This window comes from Papaver somniferum, unplaced genomic scaffold (assembly GCF_003573695.1).
Source record: "Papaver somniferum cultivar HN1 unplaced genomic scaffold, ASM357369v1 unplaced-scaffold_137, whole genome shotgun sequence".
NCBI lineage: Eukaryota > Viridiplantae > Streptophyta > Magnoliopsida > Ranunculales > Papaveraceae > Papaver > Papaver somniferum.
Window position 1 is genome coordinate 22,222,065 of NW_020622934.1, and position 13,113 is coordinate 22,235,177.

Here is a 13,113-nt window from a genome sequence, read left to right on the forward strand (position 1 = left end):
AACCCCTTTGTAACCTAGTTTTTAAGCTTATTGAACGATATATCATCTCTCAAATTTTTGTAAATTTTAAATCGTTGGGAAGCTTATAAACATGACTATAAAATTGCTGTCATTTCTTAAGATAAGAGTTTAACACCACTATGTTAAAAATGATGATGAAAGTTATCGAGGGATTTGTTTAAATTTTCATTTTCATCAAAACTATAGAAGTCTTATTATCCATGGACTGTTTTTATTATTGAAGTAGAAGAGAGAGATGGATTTACAAGAAACAAAAAACATATAAGCTATATATCTATGGATTGATTATCAGAACAAAGATGAAACTAATATTTATCTACATAAATCATTTTAGTGTAAGTTGATCAAAATAAAAAGAAGTAGATGATAAAGTAAATCAGAAAACATATAATAACAGTAAACCAAAGAGAGCTTAATGAGATCTCACAAGTGTGATTAACGCGTTGGAGTGCCGCTCGATCAAAAAAACGATTGTACTTGATGCCTTAACGAAATATGAATGAGCTGATACAATCTGACAACCCTTTTATAGACAAATGGTATTATGTACGCAATGAAGATGATAAAAGCTTTCCCCATAAAACAACTATTAGTATTCTTCTAAAAAGTCAAATTTAGTCACTACACACTTTTCTTATCAGAGATTCAGAGTATGTTAATTAATTTCCCTGTGAATGGAAACTTATCGGAGTATATCAATTAGTCTACTCGTGAACGAAAAAAAACATAATTTCGAGAACTGTACATTTATTCTCGCTTGTTTAATGCTTAGAAAAATTTAAATATACTTTCCTATTTGGAAAAAAGAGTAGGTATTATCATTTTTTTTTTATTTTAGTCTAAAAATAAGTAGTGACAAACTAGTCTGGTAGTAATTCTTTTCTAAAAATAAAGAGAATATATTATCATATTGGGGTCTGACTGACTTCACTTTTCTTTTGTTATTCCTTACATTTATGTTAAAATAAAAAGTGATGGTATCTCGTTTTTGTAAGTGGAAGTAATATTATTTTTTGATAAAAAAGCTAAAAAGGACTGGAGATCAACTGCAACTACAAGAAGACAGGGAAGGGAATATCACTAATTTGGCCACATTTATCTTGTATTCCCGACCATATGACAGGTGTGTCTCTGCATTCGAATAAGAAATAGCGTCGAACAAATTCAGGTTCGGCCCAAAAATAACATGGTGGAGATAGCAACTCCGCTTTATGGAAAGAGAGAATTAAAGAAAATTTAATGGTCTTTAGGCAACAAACGAACAATCTCAATATAATATAACTATCATTGTTTTTAGTAATGTAAAAAAAATATTTTACCAAAAATTAATTTCTGATTCGTTACCGTTTGGGTTTAATAAAGAAAAATTGGTGCCTAAATTCTATGACATAATGTCAGAATAATTACGTCAACGTAATCTCTCTAATATAAAGAAAAATTTAAATATACCTTCCTATTTGGAAAAAAGATGTAGGTATTATGATAATTTTATTTTAACCTAAAAATAGGATAAATTGAAATCGTGATACTAACTCTTTTCCAGAAACAAAGGGAATATATTATCAAATTGGGGTTTGACTGACTTCACATTTTCTTTTGTTATTCCTTTCATTTAGGTTAAAATGGAAAAATAATGGTATCTCGTTTTTGTAAGTAAAAGTAATATTATTTTTGATAAAGAAGTTAAAAGAGGGCTGGAGATTAACTGCCGTTACAAGAAGACAGGGAAAGGAAATATCACTAATTTGGTCACATTTATCTTGTAATCCCGACCATATGACAGGTGTGTCTCTACATTCAAATAAGAAATAGTGGCGAACAAATTCAGGCTCCGCCCAAAAATATAAATGGTAAAGATAGCAATGTCTGCTTTGCAGAAATAGAGAAATTAAAGAAAATTTAATGGTCTTTTAGACAACAAACGAACAATCTCAATATAGTACGTAAAGTTATGTAAGAAAATATTTTGCCATAAGTAGTGCCTAAATTCTATAACATAATGTCAGGGTAATCACGTCAACGTTACCTCTCTCGTATAAAGAAACTATGCATATTGTGTAACATAACTTAGATGAAATTTAATATGTTTATGCGACGCTACGCATATCTATAACATAAAATTGGTCAACTAACCCAATAATGACAAGCCATGGGTGAAAAATACATGTAAAATTTGATACTGTTTAAATGGACGAGAATGTAAAAATAGTCAGGATGTAAACAGTTTCATCCTACCAAATTTCAAATACTTTTTCTTATTTTTAATTTACATCAGGATGTACCCAGTTTCACTCTCGCTATTTTTTAAGCTTAAGCTATTATGAATCCAGATTCATTCTTGCTATTTTTTTGGTGTCCATTTCACCCATACTAAGTTTTACTCGTCCATTAGAACCATGTTTTAAAAATATTTGGACAATTGACCCCAATTTTTCTATTTATAACATAACTAAATTGGTTCGACCAAAAACTAACACAAAAATCAACATTATGCAAATGTTGTGCGTCTTCAGGAGGCTCCGATGGCAATGACAGATGCAGCTACATGAGTCTGGTTATCATATATGCTCTGGAGTCTGGATGACGAGGTATGTTTGTGTCTCCAAGAGTCACGACTCTATGCTCTTGTTTGTCGTACGTCTCATATTTGTTCTTTTTGCCTAGCTGCAGCCTTACGATCTTTGGTTGCATTTTCTCTTTCCTTTGCTGCGCTACAACTTTTTGTTCCTTTCTTCTCAACTCAGCAAGATCCCGTAACAAACATCCCATAGAATATAAAACGATACGAAAAATACATATCGGGAACTCGGTGGACATTTTACTGATTTAATTATCGGAAAATGAGTCATTTGTCCAAATATTTTTAAAACATGGTTCTAATGGATGAGTAAAAATAAGCATGGGTGAAATGGACACAAGAAAAGTAGCAAGCATGAAACTGGATTCATCCTGCCTTAAACTTAAAAAATAGCGAGGATGAAACTGGATACATCCCGATGTAAATTAAAAATAAGTAAAAGTATTTGAAAATGGGTCGGATGAAACTGTTTACATCCTGGCTATTTTTAAATTTTTGTCCATTTAAACAGTTCAAATCTAGATGTCTTTTTCACCCAGAAATTATTGATTTTAGTCTTTTTAACCAATTTTGTGTTTAATTATACGCCACTGTTTTTGAGTTTCATTTTCTTGTTGATATTTATGAACTGATCGTCAAAACAAACAAAATAAAATATTGTGCTATACTATGTAAACTATAATGCATTCTAGTTCACAAGTACGAAAAGCCTCCATCAAAGTACACAAGCAGGTTAGAGGGCATATATTACATTTCATCACTTATTTGTGTCTTCAAATCTGTTTAAGAACAAAGTTTTGCTCGAAAAAAAGTGGAATATCACTGGACATAAGAGTTTAAGACATCGAAAAGATGAAAACGTAAGATTAGCAAATTTAAGAGTTTAAGAGATCGAGAAGATCCCACATAGAGTTTAACGGGCTGGCACGTCGCTGAGAACTTTCTACTTCTTCTGTTACTTAATTAGAGTCGTTAAAAATTGGTTTACATGCACTTTATTTTTATTCTTGTCATAGTAATTAATCCAAATTAGTCTATATACATTTTATCTTGGTTTTGTCTAAGTAATCAATTCTAGGGTCAAGGTCATTCTATATGGAAATCTTATTTACTTTTTTTAGTTGTGGGTTATTTACTTCATGACAAAAGAAAATAAGAATAATACTTTCTATCTAAATTTCATTATTAACCCCTAAATTTTATCTAACACTTTTTATTTATTGGGGCGGGATCGGCTCACAGTCTTGGCTTCACAGAGTTTGTCACAGACTCCCATGGCTGTTGATTGTTATCACTTTGAATGGCTACAATGAATTGACAAAACAAGCAGATTTTCAGAGTAACCCATGATCCGATTTGATATGTAAGAAACTTTTGACTTTTTTTTTTTAATTTCCTCCTGATCCTTTTTCCAATTTCTGTAATACTCCATCGAGGTCAAAAGTTCATCAGTTGATGAAACTCTTATTTTGTTCACTATGGAAATTGGAAAAATCTTAAAATCTCGAAAATTTATCATGTCTGCCAATATATTTCCAGTTTTTCAGATAATGATCTGATTTCTGTTGCTTTTCTGCAATTAAATGGACACTCAGTATACTTTATCAAACAGATCGGTGCAGTTATTTCTCTAACAACACCAGTTCTTGCTGGAACTGAATGTAGTAGAATCTCAAAAATTCTACATTTCAAACATAATCCAGTAAACCAACATAATTGTAAGTTTAATAATTCGATTGAAGAACAAGAGAAATGAAATCTTAGCATAATGACGTGGACTTAAGATTTAAGGTCATGAAGAAAGTCTAATTTGAAATTTCTCCTTTACCCTCACTTAGTCATGTCATCCTTTTTTATGACCTTCACCTTTGCATTGGAGATGAAACTTTGGTGGAACAAGTCTTAAATCATGTGTATCATTCAATTTTAAGACCTTGACCTCTTGCATTGGAGATGCTCTTATATGCGTATTTCGTGAAAAAAATGTAATTATTATAGAGGTGTTACTTCCCTCATTTTTTTTTCTTTTTATTTATACAGTGATCGAAAAGAAAACAACGCTAGATTATTTTGAAACTTTCAGTATTGATATTTCTATCTCTCTCCTGACACAATTTGATACGCAGTGATACCTGATTGGCTCAAAATCAATAATTGCAGAAATAATTGCTTGCATTCAAACAAGCACAAGGGGAAAAGAAAGTGTCTTCAATCACGGCTCTTATGGTTATACGTTCAAGGTAGCCGCGGAAGTCTTCAATCAAATAGTCGAGGTTATAGCAGTCTGTAACGGCATCAGAGGTATGAATCTGGTCTCTCCATGATTAGACTCTGTGAATATACTGCTAAAGATTCCGTAAGATGTTCTCTAGGAATATGTTTTCCTCCTTGATTGCATAACCGCCACTGAATAAATAGTGAACTTTACTCTCTACGTTCATACATGGCTAGAGAAGATATAATTCTTATGTTGAGTCATATCGCATAAGTTGTCCTCTTTGCTCCTAACTGGCATAGAGAATAGATTTTTTCGATGATTATTTTCCTCACACAAAAATTGTATCTTAGTGTCTTTAACATTAAGATCGTACTTTTTTACTTCTTTGTTCGTAACTAGAGAGAAGAGAAAAAAATATTGAATACATATCTACTTTGTTCGTAACTGACGAGTAAATTTGTTAATGTCTAAGAAATCCTTCTCTTGTGACCAGAGTAAAGTCGCTCATGTTGTTCTTTCATAAATGACATTAAATAGGGGAGAGTTTTTTTGAACTTATGCTTAATTGTCATATCTTTTTGGGGAAACCGAATGTGGAATTGTAGGAGATGCTTGTACCTATATATCTCCTTGATGAAAACACCGAGTTTTCTTGGTAGCATCTAAACTAAAAGCTGGTATGATTTCTATAATCTTGATACTCTTTTTTTTAATTCATAATGATCCTTGTTTTTCTCCTTTGCAAAATTTGTTGACAAAAAGAGGGAAAATTATTAAGTAGTATCTTACTACAACATATGGCTTTTCGGAGCATTATGTAAAGGGGAGTCAATTATGATCTGTATGTTTTACCTATTTTGAAAAACACGTAAGCATTGACTAAGGGCGGGAACATATCACCGTAATATTGCTTCAAAGATGTGGTGCAATTGAACTTTGAGGAAGGTAACAATAGTATGTTTTGGTATAACAACCGTTGAGTAGAGTGATTTTTCATTTTAATAAAGCTCTAATTAAATATTCTCATAAGTTGTTATCACTACGAATTATCTTCAAAAACAAAAGTGTTGAACGAACACATGCAGAACCATAAAAAAACTTGAAGTACGAAGAATTCAAGACGATGTTGAAGAACTAAGGAAATCAAGCATAGTGGATTTTGAGCTGAAAGTTTATTTTATTTTAAATCCATATGTTTTGAATAATTTTATCAATAAAATTGACAAAGGGGAGGATTGTTAGAGAACTGCTCGTTCGAACTCACAAGTTTTGATATCTCAAGCTTATTGTCAATGTTAGATGAACAAAACTATATCTTGATTTCAAATCTACTAAGTCAAGTCTCGGACTAGGTATAGAAGTTGGTAGTTCAGTATCAGACATCACCTCGTGAACTGAAGATCGACGAAGAAATTTATAGAACTTCATCAACAAGGAATGTGAAGACTGAACCATTTTATTTACTCACAAGCTTTACCATTCTATCTATTTGTGACTATGTCATATGACTTCTAGTAGATTTATTACAAAGAAGAAACTTCGAGTCAAGTTTGTCTTGTTAAACATTTTGAAATATGATTCAAGCAATGGATGTCCATCGGTCCCATTCAATACCAATTTGAAATAATTTAGTGTTTGAGAAATAATGTTTTATATCATTTGAAAATTGACCAAGAAATGATATTTGTATCTCTGGCAAGTGGGAAGGTTTCAAACATCAAGATAAAAATTTAGAACTACTATAATTTGGACTTGTTCACGGCTAACATTCGTCAACGTGTCTGATGGAAGATGAGATCACTTCATCAACACTCATATAAGTTTTCATGGCTAATATTCATCTTCATGTCTGATGGCATAAGAATCACTGCCTTAACACTCATCCTAGTATTCACGGCTAACACTCATATTTGTGTCTGATGACAGACGAATCACTGCCTCAACACTCGCTCTAGTGTTCTGACGGTACTGTTGCCTAACACTTATTCTGATTTCATCTTTCCATGCTCTTCAGATGATACTTCTACAACTTTTTTGGTCCTTCCTTTCCGGTCATTGCTCTTTGGGTGATTACTGGACATCACTACGCCTAGAGTATCAAATCTAGTCGACTATAGAGCATCTGGCAAAAACGCCACGACTATATTAAATTATTTATTTAGCTCCTGTTTGAAAAATTACTATCTGGTACTTATCTATTAGAGGTATATTGGTATCATAAGTCTTCACTTAGGCTAAAGCAACTCTTACGTTACTAAGGACGTCATCTAAGGGAATCAATTGCATAGAGCCTTGCGAGGTTCAAGAGACGTAAGGAGAACGAATGCAGCTGAATTTCTTAGAGGATAAATTTGGTCTCAACTACATTCCAGTCCGAAGTCTGATAGTAGGCCAGTGTCTGTAGTGGATCAAATATAGTTTGGTGTTCAAATTTGGACAAGGTCTCAGGATTTTTCTGCAGTTGCAGTTTTCCTTGTTAACAAAACTTCTAGTGTCTTGTGTTTTTTTCCTTTCCACGTAAAATTATTTTATCTTTATAATATGATGACACAAGTAGTACGTAATCAATTTTAGTAGATAACTCCATCTTAATCGTGATCAGTTACGAGACTCGTTCTTGTATAATTCGTATCTTAAAAGATAAATAACAAGTTTCATACTTGGCATAATTCATATTCAATTATTTGGAAATGACCAGATTGATCTTGGATATTGATTTTTGATATCGTCCGAGTAGTTTTCTATACAGTCGGACTCACGGATTTTATTTTCTTGATTTTCTGTTTATGAAGAGCTATAGATAGAAACTCTATGTACATATTGTTCAAGGATCATTAAGTTGGTCTACTTGCAATTGTATTAGGTTTTTTCCATACTGGTTGCCGAACGAAAAATTTGGTGGTGTACTCGGTACCTTCTACTTTTTACTTTCGTTATCAACCTATATGCAAGACACACTTTGTGTAATATAATATAAAGGCACGAACTTTCAAGGAAATAACTCAAACAAGATGTACACTTGGTATATATCGCAAGTTTTAATCTAAACCAATTTATGGGATCAAGCCAAGTGTTGATTAATGTATAATTATAAAGACAAAGCAAAATAACCCGAAAGTAAAGTAAATCACTCAACACACAAGATTTTGTTAACAAGGAAAACTGCAAGGCAGAATAACCCCGGGACCTAGTCCAGTTTTGAATACTCTCATAATTAATCTTCTATGAAAATTGACTACAACAACTTTGTATAGTTGAGGCCAAGTAAACATTGCTTCGTCACTCAGTTTCTTTAGTATCCCTGCGCCTAAAACTAATATAGCCTACGCACATTAATCCTAAGATAGAGTCTATTATCTCAAGATATTTTACCTGCTATGAATACTTCAAGAACTCAACTCCTTTGGATCGTAATCTGAAACAGTAAATGACTAATATGTTTCAGTAACCTCTCTATCAATCTCCAGAAATAATTCAGAGATAAATTTGAGTACAAAGGTTCTTCCATTTAATCAATATAAACCCCTTTTTCTGGTCAGATCACCTCGATCAAGATTACCAGAATAATCAATCTTAGTTCACAAACTATTAGAGTATATCTCAAAGACAAACACCTATATAGATTGTTGATATCCATATAACAAGCCTAATGTCAATTAAGAAAATATTTCTGTCGGATCCCACTCAATCAAGTGTGCACGAAGTTATCACTAAGATCTGCATACCAAAAAGAAAATATTAGTTTTCATTATTCAATCTTTAAAGTACCTGCACAAAAAAATTGATTTAACTAATGACCGATCACACACAGAACAAAGTCTGTTAACAAGGATGATCATATCTAGATGCAATAAAGTAGATCTGAAATCGTTGATCCTTGAACTAGTTCGAGTGATCTTATATCAAAAGAAATGGATCACTGAATAAATAAACTAGATCTATCAAGGTGCAACTTCACCTTTAGTCAATCAAATCCATAATCAAAAACTAAAATAACAATACGATTCTTAGTTTCCCACCAACAATATTACTATTACATAAGAGATTTCACCTAATTAGGATACTCTCCCTATGAACGAGTATTACAAGAATACTTCAGTGGGATTCCCATATAGACGGTTAGTTCAGTGTGTCCAAGGGATAAACTTATAAGAATCACAAGCTTCACTATTTATAATGACCAGGGTAGTTTGGACAACAAAGAATTACCAAATCCAAAAATTCTAAATATATTTAATAAATGCTTATTTTCGGTTTTGTTAAATGAAAAAAATCAAGTTTGTATTTCTAAATTGAAAAAAAATATTTAGAATATTTTGGTCTCAGGATCTCACCTTGAGTATCAAGAAAAATACTTGAACGTTAAGTATAAGATTTTAGCACATGTTCAAATATTATGTCGACATATTGTGAACTTTCCATAGTAACCGGACTACATTTATGATAGCTAAGCAAACCCTAAAGATAATAATCAAACCAGAAATGTCTATTTTAACTAATATAAGGATCGGTCCTGCTAGTGATCCATGGGATGCGTCCTAGTAGAGATCCCTGGGACCGTACCTAGTAAAGATCCTTTTTAAGAAATCGGTCATACTAGAGATCCTTTGAATCGTTCCTAGTAAAGATCCTTGTTTAAGGGATCGGTCATAGAGTATACTTTTTGATTCCTTTCAACTACGAAACAATTTTAATACTGTTAGAGCACTGCTCGGTCGAACTCGCAAGCGTTGCTATCTCAAGATTGTTTGTCAAGTTTAGTTGATCAAAACTATTTACTTGATTTATAGTCTACTTATATCTATGTCTCGGATTAGGATAGAATGTGTAGTTGAGCTTAGACTTCACGACGTTCACCAATTGAAGACAAAGATCTACTGAGGAGCATGGAGGAACTTCATCAACAAAAGGTATGTGGAGACTAAAACTTATCTATCACTCAGAAGTCTAATCTATTCTATATTCTAATCAGACTAAGTCGTATAACTATATAGAATTTTACATTATACACATTTGATATTTCGAGCCGAGTTTATCTCGCTTATCTATTTCTCGAAATATGTGTTAAAATCTTTTTTCTTTAGATATGTTCATCATATTCTTGACGAGTTTAGTTGGAAACAATTTATTTGTTGGAAACTAAATATTATGTCAAAAGATGATCATGTGAAAATTACCTTGAACAACTTATATGTTTGTGTCAGACCGTCATTTGATGTTAGCTTGGGAAGTTTCGTATTGATCATTCGATCACTTGAAAATTACTTGAAGCTAATGGTTTGTGTGAGACAACCATTGTCGTCTTCCAAGGATGTTTCGATGACTGAAATGAGAATTTAGAACAATTACCCATGTCTGGATACAACATGGTATGCATACCTAGTATGCGAACTTTATTGTGATGATTCAGGTCCGGAACTCTTGTCTGCGTACCTAGTATGCGAACTGATTTATCTGAGAAGGTCCGTAACTCTTGTTTGCGTACCAAGTATGCGAACAGGTTTACCTGAGTTGGGTCCAGAACGGTTGGTCGCGGACCGGGTTTGCGAACGGCTTGACTAGGCCAAGGTACGGAGCTGCTGTTCACGTACCTGGTTGGCGAACACAGTGGTGAATTTCTAGAATCGGTTATATATGATTCTCATATTCATGAACTAAAACATTTATGATCTAAGGAATGCAATCTTTGCAAACCATGGTTTAATGTTCATGAATTTTTTCTTTTTTTTCTTTTTTTAAAAAAAAATTTATTAATAAAAAAAGCATTCAAGAACACAGGGCCAAAAAAGAAAAAGAAAAAAAGGACAAAGAAAGACCAAAGCAAAAATCTAAACAAATTTGTAATATGGTTGATCAGGCCATTCCAAGCTAGCCAAACTACTTGATATGTCTTCATAAGTAGAAATTTTTCCCTTTAGTAAGTGTGCACCCTTTTTAGCAAAATGATCAGAAGCAAACTTGATTTCCCTGTACACATGCCGGTATGAAATTGATAGAAATTTATCATGAATTCTTTGCCATCTATCCATTAGGAACCAAGGGATTTTTTTTATGCATTAAAGATGTAATACAAGCCTTAGAATCTGATTGTAGAATAATGTTGTATCTCTGGTGTTCAATGGCCCATTCCATAGCTCTAATGCTTGCAACAAAATCTGCAATATAATTGGTAGTCACCCCAAGTCCTCCAGATTCAGCAAACACAAACTCCCCATATTTATTTCTAGCAACAAAGACATAACCAGCAACACCAGGATTGCCTCTTGAGGCACCATCACACATAAAAGAATTTCATCACCACTAGGAAGGTAGAAAAAAATTTCAACAATTCTAGTTCTTCTCATGGTCCTGTGCTGAATCAAAAAGTATTGCATAATTACTAATTCAGTGTTAGAGCCCCACATGGTACCTTTCATTCTACATTCACATTCATGTTCCCTATTCTTAATCTTGTTCTTCATCTTGACCAGATCAGGTTTGACATCATCATAATAAATCTCATTTCTTAAGAACCATAACTCAGTCATAAGGGTATAAGAACATACAATCCATAGATGTTTGATGATGGGGCTGACATGCTTGCAGAATTTCAAAACATCTTCAAAAGATAAAGGGTTAAGAAAATGGAAAATACCTCCCAACCAGCTCCAAAGAATTTTACTAAAATTACAGTTCCATAGAATGTGGTTCATTGAATCTTCCTCATGATGACATATGAAACACCTAGAAGTGGACTGAAAGACCTTCTTTCTCAAATATTCATCAGTAGGACAAAGTTCCCTTGTGATTTTCCAAACATTTGCTGAAACAGATGGAAGGACAGCATCATTCCATATCTTTTTGTACCAGTGGAGCTTAGGCATGGGTTTACTGATTTTCTTTACTGCATCAGAAACAGTGAAACAACCTGAGTGAGAGTTAGTCCAGATTAATAATTCATCACCTGATTTTGTCACTGGAAGTTGATCAGTGCTAAAGAATTGAAGAAAATCTTCTGGAATACACCATTGACCATCTGATATTAGTTGTTTAACTTTCATATTAGGGTGTAAGTGAAGAAAAGGGTGATCAGGGAACAAATTAATAAGTGGCTCGTCATGAATCCAACTATCCATCCAAATAGAGATTTTTTCACCATTACCAACAAGCCATCTAGTGTTTTCATTAAAATCATTGATGATCCATTTGATACCAGGCCAGACAGAGGATTTCTTGTAGTAAGAATTCCAATTGTCATCTCTGTCTTTATATTTTGCAAGGAATAATTTAGCCCATTCCTCTTGAGAATTCAACATTTTCCATAGGAACTTCATCAACAGTGCGTTGTTCATATCCTCAAGCTTCCTTATACCAAGACCACCTTCCTCCACAGGAGAACATACTTTGTCCCATTTTAAGGTGACACATTTTTGCTCCTCAACATTCCCTAACCATAGATAGTTTCTAATAATTCTTTCACATGCAGCAATAACTTTTCTTGGCCGTCTATAAATAGACATATTATATATAGGAATACTGCAGAGTACATGTTTAACCAAAGTGAGTCTTTCCTGGAAATTTAAAAGTTTACCACTCCAAGCAGTGATTTTGGACTACATATACTCCACAAGGTTCCATAAACGAATAGATTTGATTTTTCCCTGTACCAGCATAACACCCAAATATTTGTCTGAATAACAAGATAACTCCATGTGAAAGAACTCAACAATCTGCCTCTTCCTTATATCATAAGTTCCATTGACAAAACATTTACTTTTAGCAGCATTTATAACTTGACCAGAAGCTGCTTAATAATCAAGAAGTAAAGTCCTCAAATTTGTAATACTTCTCGTATTCCGATTAAAAAATAATAAGATGTCACTAGTACAAACCTTCACATAGGCCACGTTTTTTGGTTTACAGCCCAGCCACGTTTCGGGTTATTTGTGTGGCTACTGGTCATCAGTATAACTATAGCCACGTTTTGTGTTACCATGTAGCCATAGTGCACCATTTGGTCATGGGTTTAATCCTAAACCCATCAACTGTATCCACAGGGTATCATTTGGAAATAGTTTTCAGTCTAATCCCATCACATGTGGCCATAGATGCGTATATGGCCACATTAAATAATTATGTATGTGTCGAAAGTGTAGGATAGCAATAGACACACCTATTAATCCGTGGCGGAAAAAGGATTTATTTAGTCCATAATATATGGTTTATTAGACACGCATGTACTGATGAATTGACACATTTTATCAAACATGACAAAACATTGACATATGGTTACACCATTTCTTTTTTTCGTGTGTGT